The following is a 13,644-nucleotide window of genomic DNA, read 5'->3' as shown; positions in this document are numbered from 1 at the left end:
TTTTATTCTGATATACAAAAGTTGCTTTCAGTTTGCCCTGTAACTCTAGCTCTGTTTTAATATGGATAGTGGACACAGCCCAGTGATATTATTACACTTTGACACTGAATTACAGGATAAATGACTTGTCAGAATTCATTTATGTTCCTGAATATTTCACAAAGAGTGACAGCTTCACAGAGCTTTTAACTCAGTCATGCATTATCTCTGTGAAATAAAACAGCTTCCCCTGAAAAATGAATGCAAAAAATATTGGGGGGGAAGAGGGAGAAGGAGGAAGAATATAAGGTATTTTTAGATTCAAATGTGATTGTGTTCTAAATAAGAGGATTAATTCTACAAGTCACATAATGCCAGGGGAAAAGAGAGAGATTTGTCTTCTTTTTGAACAAAGAACAGAATTTTGGACATCATGCACCTACACTGAGAAAAGTTTTCTTCCCTTTAAAAATGGAAAAAGAACAGAATTTTTGGTATCATCTGTGTTACAATTTGTGTTTAGTGTACATCAGTTGCAATACTTTCTTGATTTCTGCATTCCACCAATTATTGTGATGTGAATTTTCAAAACAGCTGAGAAAAGTTTAAAGCCATCTAAATCCAAACTGATACAAAACACAGTTTTTGTCTTTCCAACTTTTTTTTTCTTTAATTTTGGATTTGATTATCTTTAAGGTCTTTTCCAACCTCAGTGTTTCTATGATTCTATGGTCACCGTTCCCTCTGAGAAATGGGTCCATGCTGCTCCTTGCCTGAAGGTACTGTCTGCTCTTCTTCCTGGTAATGGATGGTGTTCCTCAGCTTATTTTGTCTGGATCTTGTAGCTCTAAACTGAAATACAGTGCGGGAAGGCTAAACTTTTGGTCACTTTTTCTTTTTTTTTAGAGCATGGGAGTGTAACAGAATTAAAGAAAAAAAATTACAACATTGATAAAATTTAAAATTTTCCCTTTGGAATAGAGAATATTTCTGATTATATTTTACAAGTGAAAATTAAAAAACAAAAACAAAAACAAACAAAAAAACCCAACAACAAACAGTTGCAAACTGGTATCAGTACCTTCTTTTACTTTTTTTTCAGCTGCTATAAATGCTCTTATAACAGTAGTTTTCCAGATATTATTGTAGTCTAATTACTGAATTTTCAGCCTTAACTGTATTAATTTGCACGAAGAATTTTGAAATTATGTATATTCATCAGTTCAATTCATGAAGGACAATGTGTGGCATACAGGAAATTAGAGCTGTGGAGATAAGAAACTCTCTCCCCCACCTAGCAACTGTGTAATTAGAAGTGCTCATTTAGTGGATCAGTTCTCAATTATCCGTTAAGTGTAAGTATTTGAGTTAGATATGTTCCCCTGTCTAACGTGACTGAACATAATTTAACTTAGAGTATGTGAGATGTTGGCTACTGAAGGCAAACTGACAGATGACATTTCTCATGAATTGTATTTGTGAATATAAGATCTCGTACGTGTGGCCCATGCTTATTCTGAAAGGAGTTCAGAATGGAAGAGGCAGAGCTAGGACTGCATACTATTCAGTATAGGAAGCTTCTGGGTATGTGCGTGCTGTCTAGTTTCAATTTGTTATAATGAGGTTTTCTTGTAATAAATACACATAGTAAACTGCATAGCAGGTTTCAGATATGATTTATGGTGGCTATAACAAAGCTGTGTTCATGGATAGGCACATAAAAAGAATCAGATACTACCTAGTATTTAATAAGGTACACTGCAGTCAAAAGAAAATCTCACTCAGAGTTTGTTCACTGGAAGTGAGGAGGGTAACAAAGAAAACTCATGCATGTTATAAATCTTTGTGTGTTGGGGGGGTGGAGAGGGTTGTTTGTGTGACGTGTTTGGTTTTTTTGTTTTGTTTTATAAACCTTTTGCCATTCATGAATGTTTTTGCTGTCTGTCATTAGTTGCTTTAATATTTTAAGCTATAGCACTTGCAAATATTTTGCAATTGGTTGGTTTTAATCTCCATTTTGAAGTACTTTTGATCATCAAATGTCACTACTGGAAAATCAAGCTATATCAGTACAGAACCATTTTTGCAAAATAATCTGGCATGTAAATTTATAGCACATTCACTAATGTGTTCCACATGAATGTTTTTGGAGCACACTAAGGGTATGGCTCCCAAAGCTAATAGGGATGGTACAATCTTTTCTGCCTCTGGCCTGTAGAATTGGCAACTTAAGTGAAAATGTAAGAGACCTGAGCAGTAGGTGCCAGGACTGCCTGGATTGTTTGGGTTTATTTGGGCCATGGAGTGGATTGCTTCATTCCTCTCATGCAGGCTCTTCCTTCCTCAAGTTGCCAAAGATGCTAACATAGACTTCTCTTATAATCCTTATTGTCCTTGGGGACATGTGTTAATCTTGTTTAGCTGTCTAGTTGCTAATCTATTAATCTTATTTGTAAATGTGTTCAATATTGGACTGAACCTTATCTATAGAAACCTTATCACAACATTCAGGCAACACCAGTTAGAGCACAGAATACTGGATTATTTAACAGCCAAAATCAGCATCTGTATGAGAGCAGCATATTGCATATGCGTACTTCTTCTTCAGAATTTTCAATGCCAAAGATTCAAACTCTGTAACAGATGCTTATGTCTGTAAAACTTTTAGGTATAAAGAGAGGAAGTTCCCCTTAGAATGAAAATGCATAAAACTGCATATCTCCTTTCTCCTTGTTATCAGTATGGTTTTGTTCTTTACGATACCAGCTGCTTCTTCTCTCAGATGGTTTGACTGCTTAATTTAATCAAACTGAACTTACAGCAGCTGTTCTCAATTGGAAAATACTGCTTCTATTTCAAAGCTCCTGAATCCTGCTGATTTTTTTTTTTTTTTTTTTTTTTTTTTTGCAATTATATTAATTTACCTTGTAACAGATAGTATGTGAAGAATAATGAATACAAAGGCAAGCTGTAAATTCTTATCATACATTTGATATCATTTTTCTGGAGTGAAATCAAGTGACCCAAAGGCTGCTGGAGGGTATGTGTTATTGAAGCAATTAGTAAAGCCTGAGGCAGGTTACTGAATTGCACAATATAGTGTATGGGAATGGTTCAGACTCCCATCTTGCAGTTTTGATACTTGTCACATGTAATACAAGCACAACAGCATGAGAAGTGGCTCATGTGGTGACCCTGTGGGCCACTGCAGAACTTCTTGTTGGGCTTTGTAGGGCAGGTAGGCAAGCTGACAGATTTGTGGTGGCTGACTTGTTTTCTTCTTATGTCTGACTGCTTCCCAAGTTCTGGATTCAGAACTATTCTTAGTTATGATGCAGGTATCACCCATGCAAAGAAACAGATGCATTTAGAGTTACACAACAGCAAGAGTCTTTCATAAAGTTTGAAAACGCGTAGACATTTTGGTTCGGGAGGATGGACTTGTTGATTTCAAAAGTGAAGTGCCTGGAAGGAAACAAAGCCTGAGATAACGTTTAAAGACTGGAGTTAGGCTTACCTGTCATATCCTCTGCCCCAAACCTCCCTATCCATTAGTATAAAGCTAAACATTGAAAGTAGATTCCCCCACTGCTTTCACGCTACAGATATAAAGCAGAGCAATTATGCTTGTTAGTGGTTATTTGCTTTTGTTTTACACAGATTTATTTCAGCTAAGTGGCTTTCAAGTGTGTACAAAGAATAAGACAAGGTTTTAGTCAAGCACTTAAATGATAAACCATTTTTCTCTGAAATGTGACGTTGGTTTCCCATAAACCTTTTTTTAAAACTCACTGATTGCTTAAAAGCAACATGATAAAGTAATACATGGTGTAGTAATACCAAATGGATTTGTCACAACTACAGGAAGTGTGCTAATTTTTAAACTCTGCTTTCATTTCTCCTCAGTATATTCCTGCTTTTACTAAGATATTCAAAGAAACATTCTTTTGTATTTGATGGAGGAGAGCAAGTAAAGTACACAAGCTTTATGCTGTTCATTGATTATGAAGCAGGTAAACCTTTGTTCTTAGTCCTCCCCCCCCCAAAAAAAAAGTATGATTTTTTCTTATTTTTTTTCTTTTTTCTGTGGTTTTGTGCATATTAGGTGTATGTCTTTCCCAATGGTCCCCTCTGCAAAGTAATTTCCTTTCTTGTTCTATGGCAGATTCTGGTACATGAAGTCATACTCATTTCATGATTAGAGAGTAAATATTCTTCCATGTACATGAATGCTAGAACGAAAAATATAATTTCAGTGTAAACACATACCTTTCAATTAGTTTAACTGCTCTTTCTGAATGTGGGATAGTTGAAAATGGAAGATGGCAGTTTTGATTTATTGGATTTGTTGGAAGTATGTTACATAGCAATTTGAGACTTCTGATAAAACTGGTTTTAAAAGTCATGTATTTTTCTTGCAATTTGGGGAAACTTTTTAGTCACAGAAGTAGTACATATTGGAAGTACTTCTGTATATAAACCAAAATGAGACATCTGTAAGGCTTTCTTTAGCTGAACATTAGTTTTAAGGTGAAAATCTATCATGAAGGCAAAATGGATAAAATGGATCCATTGTAGCATTTGCATCACTTTTCATCATTTAGCTCAAAAATCGGGCAGTTTCCATGCTTATACAACGCAAGGATTGAATTCTTTTCCTCTGAGACTATTTCTTTATATAATTATCAGTAGGGCCAATCCATTATATCTGCATGTCATCATGTAAATGTCATTTTCTATCTGGAAATTTTTGATAAATTTCATAAAAATTACATCGTTCTTTTTCATTTTCTCCTGCCTTCGTTAACTTCTCTGAATCTCTATCAGCTGTTTTACTTTTAAAGAGTAATTTGGAGAGTAAGTGTGGAAAAAATTATTTTTTCCCTCCTAGAATAGATCACTATCTGGAAGTGTGAAGCATATGTTTATGTAGCCTCTACAAATACTGAACTTTAGAGTAAACCTCAGTTTTATGGTGGTGAAAGAACCTTGGGTGTGTTGCAGCTCCTCGTACCAAAGATTGCTCTTCAAAGAACAGCGATGCTCATAAGGAGTTGGAGGCTCAAGCTCTTAGATTCAACTTAATCTAAGTCATGCAAATGTTTTCAGATTTGTGTATCTGATCTGGCAAACAGGAGTTAGGATCAAAGAGACTGGAAATTTGAGAACAATAGTTATAGATAAATATTCTCTGTGCTAGAATGGAAGTTATCAAGGATGAAATTTACTGATGCACACGTTTTAAAAAGCGGTTAGTCAAATGTCTGGGATTAAGGGTAAAAAAAAAAAACAACAAAGGATACTGTAATATGCAACAGCTAAGAGAGGCAGATTTTAGTTCATCTGAAAATATATGGTATCCTGCAACTTTCATTATGACAATTTCACCACAGGGAAAAAAAATCTCTCATTATCTGAGCCATTGACATGCTTTGATTAAAATTTTAAAGATGCATGACAAGTGAAAATTTTTCCACGTTACTAACATCTAGAGAATCTGGGTTTGAGGACCTTGTTTAATAGAGGAATAAACCCTATTTTACCAGAACTTCTTAATGAAGATGCTGTATCTTCAGACTAAAAATTAACTTGAACTCTAATTACCCTCACACTTATAAGAACAGAACATAGATTTCCACTTCCACAAAGCAAATCTTCTGGGACTTGAAAGTATGCAGAAAACTTCTCTCCCTATATCTTTTGAAAGCAGGGTGGGTCTCCCCAGAAGAGCCTCTAGTGTGCAGTCAGTAAGTATCCAGGTAGGTTTGAATCTCTGATTTAATAAAGATAGTGTGGCATGAATGTCTGCTCATGTCTTATCAGAGCTCGTATCACTGTCTTTCTCTAGGAGGTTTGACTCTGTCTTGGTTTGTTTTTTATGAGGAGTATTTGGGATCCTGGAGATGGCTTATTTGCTGAATGTATTAAACAGCGGTCCTAATACAGTAGCATTACTTTCTCTCAGTTTAAAAGTGAATGTTTATGGAATGATGAAGAAAAGCCAAGTGTATTTCAACAAGAGGTGTTTGAAGAGTGACAGAGATGAGAGAGGCACTCAGAGGAGCAGAGCTTTAGCACCTACCTTAGCAGTGTTTTTACGATCTGGTGAAATTTTTTTGTATCCTAGCTAAAAAAACTACCCTTTCAAACTCACAAATTTCTAAGTCCCTTGGACTTAGAGGGTAATTTTTTCATTTTGAGATTTGAAAACATTTAACTTGAAATTTACATTGAAAATTCCTACAGTTGATATTTGACTACTACAGAAAATTGTTTTTCATTTTTTAATTTCACGTTAACATGAACTGCATATAAGCTATAATAGGATTTTAGTCCTGATGTGTTGCTGTTCTTTGCCACAAAAGCTCAGTAAACAAATCTGAAACACTAGTTTAAAAAAGAACAAAAACACCAAAAAACCCACTCATTAACCTTTTGGCCTGTATATGTATAATACGGATTGGTTTTGCAAGGACAAAATCTGATAATGCTATGTATTTTGAGTGATATAAATAATAAAAAGAATTTTTTTTTTCCTAATTCCTAAAATGCAAAGCTGGTAAATTCCCCTCTAAGCTGATATGCTCTTGCAAAGCACTTAGTTAAAACAGCATTTTAATGGGGAGAAAAAACACCATAGGTTTTGTCAACCTTCTAGTGAGGACTTTCAGACACTATTCAAGGAATATCTTGAGAAAGGAGAGGTAAATAAAAAAAAAAGAGAAGATTTGGGAAATGTAATTCTTTTTTTTTCTTCTCCTCTGTAGTATTTGAGCCACTTCAAATGTTTGAGCTCCTTTACCTCTGGTAATATAGTGACTATTTGTCTGTGGTTTCTGGCTTTCTCCCATAGAGCATTTGAAACTATGAACCTCCCAAGGAAAAAAAGGGGAGAGGCGTCCAATGACAGAAGGTTTAGTTGGGAGGAACTTAAGCCCTCTGCATGACTTAGCACAAATTTTGAAAACTTCATTGTGAAGGAAGACAGAGAAAGAATGTTAACCTGGAGAGAGGAGAAACTTGTTTGCAATTCAGTGTGAACCTGGGAAACTTATCATATATAACAATATTGGTTTTCAGATATCCTTCAAGTGTTCAATAAAAAACAAAACAAAACAAACAAAAAAATATCTTAAAAGTGCATCAATAATAGATATAAATCCCTGAATATATCAATTCTTTGACCAAGGTGACTGATTTTGACAAATTTAATCTTAGTCTAAAGGAGGAGGAAGTGGAAAGAACTGGGCACTGAACTGTCATTAATGAGATGAGTAGAAATTAGGTTATTTCTTGTAAAAGAAATTTTGGGGAATATTTTTATAACTGTGTCAATCATTAGTGATGAGGTTCTGTCCTCCGAAAAGTACAGTCTGTAGCATAGATGACAATTTTAAGTAGTCTTTTCAGGCCTTTTCCTCCACTCCAAAGTCAACTTTATCAAATCATTGTTATTCTTAATAGGTAGGAGGAAAAAATAAAACCATGCAAATATTTGGATAGCTAGTTATATTACAACTGTAGCAAGTGATTTAAGTTGTTATTGAAGTCAATTATCTTGCTTTCAGCAAATATTTTGGCTAGATTTGGGTTAACGTGTAAATTGAGAGACTTGTAAGACGAAAGCGGAAAAAATCTGAATGGATCCTGGTGTTGTAAAAGTAATTATTTTAACACACTTTCCTGACACTGTACAGTACTTGCCGTTAAAGTATTCTAATTCTGACATGTTTTGAAGTATGAAGTCTTAACAAGGATGCAAAGAGGGATGAAATAACTCTGTCTTTATGGTTAATAAGCTTAATTGCATAGCTCTGTCTTCACTAGGACCATGTCATATACTGTTCTAGCAAGAGTAATTTGTATACCTTCTGTTGTGAATCTGACTTTCGCCTGTCCAGATACCACAGGAGGAAACTGAAGTTTGTAGAGGGGCCTCTGATCATCCTGCTTTTACTTCTCAGATATTCTGTTGTTTGAGAAAAGCACAGAAAACTTTTGAGATACAGATACTATTTATTTTCCAATTTTTTTTTTTTTTTTTTTTTAACAATGCCTGTAGAGTGTAGATTTTTATGGAAAAGGAAGTTTACATTTAATGAGAAAAGACAAGCAAGCATTTAGGCAAAATATCTAGTAGCTCCTAATAATGTGTTGGGTTTTTTTTTCCTTCTTCTTCTTTACCATGTTAACATTTGAGTTCATATTTTAAAAAATGAACAGCAACAAAAAAAACACTCTTAAAAAGAAAAACTTCTCAGTAACTCCTGTACCCCTTTCTTGAATGCTAACAGGATATTTCAAATTTGTTATTGTACATATTCTCTCACTTATTAATATAGAGTTTCATTTGACACTCGTTCAATGGCTCGGGAAAATTCCATGCTTTGTAATCAGCTGCAGATTTGACTACAGTCAAATATAAAATATAACAACAAATTTAATATAATAAATAAATATAATAATAAAATAACACCTTATTGTCCCTCTTTTTTTTTTCAGCCAGGAACCTCTGTTTAAAATAATGATGCATCCTACAACCAGATTGTATTTTATATTGGTAGTGACTTATAAAAATAATTTTTTTCTATGTTTTTGTTCAGCTTTACTTACAAAGTGCAAATACGCTACTACATTGTTTGCTCACCTGATAATGTAAATTTAATTGTTCAAAGAAGTAGTTTTTAAACTGAAGGCATGAATTTGTTTCCAATTGTATTTAATAACTCTCAACATAATTGTTGCCTATTTTCTCAGAACAATCTAGACTTCTCTGTTGTTCTGTGAATCATCTTGAGTGTTAACCTTCATGGTCATTAGTATTGGATTAGGCTTTTTTTTATTATTATTATTTAATTTTTATTTTTTCCAGAATCTGATGCATGCAGTAGGAGGCATAGCTGCTATTAACATACCTTTTTGAGGTTTTAGCTCTAATTCCTCACTGAATTATCATCTGTCTCAGAAAGTCTACTGTAGTTCAGTTGTTTGTTTGAGCTTCATTTTGAGTAGTTTTTTCGAATGTATCTCCTACAAGGACTGGTTTGGAGTCTGGGCCTCCTGTATTATATACAAATGTAAAGGGTTTGATTAGGGTCTCTCCAACAATTTAAATTTCTTTTTTGAGATCTTTTTGCCTAACAGAATCTTATAAGCTTCTTGCTGGCGTTGCTACTGAAAACCTTTTCTAATCTAGTTTAGTTAAGACTTAACTAAGATATTTTTTTCCTTTCTGTATTACTTGCATCAAAACTTGCTGTGTTAAGCATTAACTACCATCTTTGTGTGGCTATTAAATTGTGCCATCATTTTCTTTAGTGTTTTTGAGTAATACTTATTCTGCACCTTTAACAGAGTACTTTTAGAATGTTAGCTTTTTTCCTCTGGAAATTATTCTTGTAGGTGTTTTGTTAAGTCTTCACAATATCATTTACATATGAATTATAGTTTATATTTACAGTTTATTTTACACTAAACTCCATATAATATGACTCTAGTTATTTGCAATACTCTAATGCTTCTTTCATGCTATATAGATGATGTGACTATTAATGCCAGTGTTACAGAGTGACTACAATATTTATGCAATACTTGGGACTAACTCAAGAGGTCTTGGTCTTTTTTTCTAAATTTTCTGCCAAATTTGTTTTTTAAAGCAATTGTTTTTGATGTTTCAGTCTTCAGTAGGCCTTTTTCTCTGCTTATGTGCAGATAATTGATATCTTCCTTTATTAAACAGGTTATGATTTTCCTCTTACTCCTTTTTTTCAGACAAGTTGTTTTACTAGTATGCCATGATTGACATGGAAAAATACCATTTGAGCTCTCTATATATAGCAGTAGAGCTCTAATATTAAGTAAAAGCATCAGAATATACTAGTGTGTAGTAACGGGAGTAAGACAAACAGTCCAGGTGGCATTGCTTCAAGAATAAAGAGAGTACATCAATTAATTGTGCAGAAGTATAAAGATTAGTCTTCTTTCAAACAAATAAATAACAAAAAAGGCTCCCTAGTCAGACATGCTATATGATCATTCTTCTGTTAGGCAGGTAGTCTGAGAATGCCAGTTCTTGTTGTAGTTTTCCAGATCTTTCGCTAGTTAATGAAATGTCATCTTTGGTGGTGAAAAAGTAATTGAAACTGATTTCTGCAAATGAAATCTGTCAAATGTTTTGCTATATCTTTCACATCAGATGAATTAACTCTTTTTTTCCATAGAAGAGATTGATGTATATTAATCTAGCCAAAATGAGAGTACATCTAGAAGCCACCAAATTATTTTTGTGTATACCTGTATTTCTAGTGTGTATATATGTATGTGTGGATGTGTCTGTATGGCAGCGGTTTACTAATTGTATTCACTTCAGAAACTGATGCAGTAGAATGCATGTCACATGCTGCCTGAGAGCTGGTTTTCCCCAGTTACATATTGCTATTATTACTACGGAAAGGCAAATAGGAGTGGGGAAAAAAGTTGAGTCCTGGTATTACATCAGAAGAGTCCTTAGGAACAGTGGATTTTCTCTGCTGTGCAGGACACTGATTCTGAGCACAGAATAGTCCGCTGTGGCTCTGGTAGAACAAGCTTGTTGCTGAAGGGAGTCAGCTTTGCACTCTAACTTTTTGGCCCACCATGTTGAACCCCTTGCCTACTTGCTCACTGGACCTTTGCCCTGTTGTGTGAGCAAGAAGATTCTACCTGTTTTCACTACTTGTGAGTAAGAATTCACTATTGATTCTGACATAATCTGAAACTTTAGTTTGAGCAGATTGAATTCCATCATGCGTTTTTCCATGCTCCCAGGCTTTCTGTTGTGAGAAAACTCCTGTCTCTGGACTGGAAGCATGAGCACGAAGGTTCAATCTGGATGTCTTCTCAGCAGAACAGTGCATGTTGAGGATAGTTTAGCTATAGTTGCTTGCTTGTGTGTTTTCCTTTCTCAGACTCTCAGTAGGCCATTGCATGTTCAGCTTCTGGTGGAATTTGGGAGGTCTCCTCCTTTATATAGAGGCTGGCTGAAGGCGAGGCCTATGAGGTCCATGATTTGGCTCATTACTGGGCTACAAATGTCCAGTGGGTGGAGGGAGAGGAAGCACAGAGAAGAGGTAATGACAGTTTTCAAGCTGCAAGACACATGAATAGTTTTCAGGAGTAGCAAGGCCTGCTTTATGGTTCAGGACAACTTGCAGGTGGTCTGGCTGTTCATAAATTCATCAGGGTTTTAGTGATGTGGTGGTGAGGAGACATTAATCCAGTATAGTCCTGGCCATTCAAAATCCTCTAATCAATATGTCACAAAAGAATAGTGACCTTCAGTTCCCTTCCTGGCATCCTGTCTGATGAAGTCCAGAGAATATATTGTACTTGGTATTTGTTTGCCTTTCCAGTTTGTTCATATTACTCTACAAAAAGCAGCCATTTCTAATGGAAAGGAGCATCTTGATGTTGCTCATAGATGAAGACAGTTTCCTAGAAAACTTGGCCAGTACAGTGAGTCTACCCTGCAGTAGAGATGGGTTTTAATCATTTGCAGGTAAATAGTGGGTAGATTGAGTGATGGATTTCTCCAGACTTCAGCATCTAAGAGTATCTGATCTGAAATGGCAAAAGCCCCAAAGTCTTTATCTGGTGATTTTCAGTTGACACTATTTTCTCCAGAAGTACTCTATTAGGTTCCCGTATCAGTAGATCAGTTTCAATTCTAGTAGATTTAAATGTTTTAAATATAAATAAGTGTGAAAAGTATTAAAATGAATTCTTGAAGAATCCATTTAGGAATAGTTGACATAGAACTACAGATAGAATATCTGATTGAGAAAGTTCTAAAATTATGGATTATTTGGTCAGGACAAATATAAAACAATATTTTTGTCCATATACTTAAAGCATTTGCTGTTGGCTACCAGCTGACACAGGTTTTTGGGCTAGATTATCCTTGTTCTCAGTGCAACTGTTATTTTGGTCTTTTGTACAGGTCAATTATGATGATGGCTGCATTTCTCTGGATTTCAATTTCACCCTAGTTGTAAGGCAACTTGTAGATAGAAGATCTACCCATGGGAAATAGAAGCCTGATTTTTATTGCCAAATATCAGATGAAATAACTCAGTGGGATGCCATTCTCCATGGATTGCCAGAAAAAAAAATAAAAAAATAGCCCATTCAGGGGTCTTCAAAACAACTGCACGATAAGGCCATGCTAACAATTATTCTTGCTGAAAGCAGTTTGACTTCTTTTGCACTGCAGCTGAACTTCAAGTAATTTGTACCCATCCAGGCAGTTGGACTTACCAATTTGCTGTTGTCCAGCACATAAACATTTGTTTGTTTGCTTTTTAAGCCTTTGGAAAAGTTACAATGCAGAAACCACAATGCAGAAGCTTTCTCTTGTCTTGCAGCTTTTGTCAGTGATGAAATGTAATTTCTCCCATGCTAAATAGTTGCATGAAGGTAGTTGAGTGAAGCTCACTATCCTACTGGTCCCTACTGTCTGTTTCCTCCTTTGTTCCTGGAAGATTTCAGATTAGCATCTCCAGATCATTTATTGAAGGTGGTATGGTGGTTTTCTTTCTTTCTTTTTCTTTTCTTTTTTTTTTTTTTTTTTTTTTTCAGTAAAATTGAGGTATTTTTGTATTGTTTGTATTGTTCACCCTAAAGACAGAAGTTTACCTTACCTCCATATAATTATTGTATAATGAATTCCAGCCAGTTCATTAAAAATGAAAATCACCGAAGAGACCTTTTATGGTTGATGTATGCTGTACAGTTCAGTGAAATCTGAGGAGGCTAAGAAGACTTTGTCTATGTAGTAATCTTTTAATATTTTTCGAAGTGTTAAATAAAAATAGTCTAAATGTAAAATTTCCTTTAATTTTCATAAAATTAGATTGAATGAAGATTTTAATTATTATTTAGGTAAAACTAACACTTGACAGACAAATCCATTTACCTAGCTTGATGAAATGCTTGGTTGTCTACATAATTAGTTATATTTGTAGAACGATAAAAAACTTTCAAGTTTTATTTGTTATGGGGGATGGAGATTTGCTACTACCAGTAGAAGTTTAGAAGCTTGCATAGATTTTTTTTTTTCTTTTTACTGGAACTTTTACTGTCAAATTCACACTTTTTTCCATCAAGGAGTGAAGAACCAGATTTTTTTTCCAGGTTGTTCATAAAACATAGAGTCCATGAGCTTCTTGACACTGTGCTGAGAAGATTTATCTCTTGGGAAATATTCATCCTAAGATGCTAATCTAACCTCAACAGCTTGTTTTCTTATCTTCTGCATCTCAGAAGATAGGAATAGTTCTAATGGTTTCTTGATAACTTTAATTTCCACCATATAAAAATGTTCCCATGATGATGTTCCCAATATTATGGTGAAAAGGGGGAGTTCTAAGAGGGTTTGTTCTGGGGAGTGGTGGAGGAAGAGGGGTTGTTTGAACAAGGAAACTGGAATTGGAAATAAATGCACACAAGCTCTAAGAAAGAAAACGTAAGTGGATATGAAATATCATACTGAAATCCAAGACTAATTGCTGCTACAGTGTATAGAATATTTGTTCTTGTTTCCAGTTCTCAACTGATTTCAGCCTTACTGAAAAAACGACTTGAATGTCACTGGTAACATTTCAGTGAAAATATTTGTTCAAGAAACTC

Source organism: Meleagris gallopavo, chromosome 1 (genome assembly GCF_905368555.1).
Source record: "Meleagris gallopavo chromosome 1, MGAL_WU_HG_1.1, whole genome shotgun sequence".
Classification (NCBI taxonomy): domain Eukaryota; kingdom Metazoa; phylum Chordata; class Aves; order Galliformes; family Phasianidae; genus Meleagris; species Meleagris gallopavo.
The sequence above is the reverse complement of the archived record's forward strand: the minus strand, read 5'-3'. Positions refer to the sequence as shown.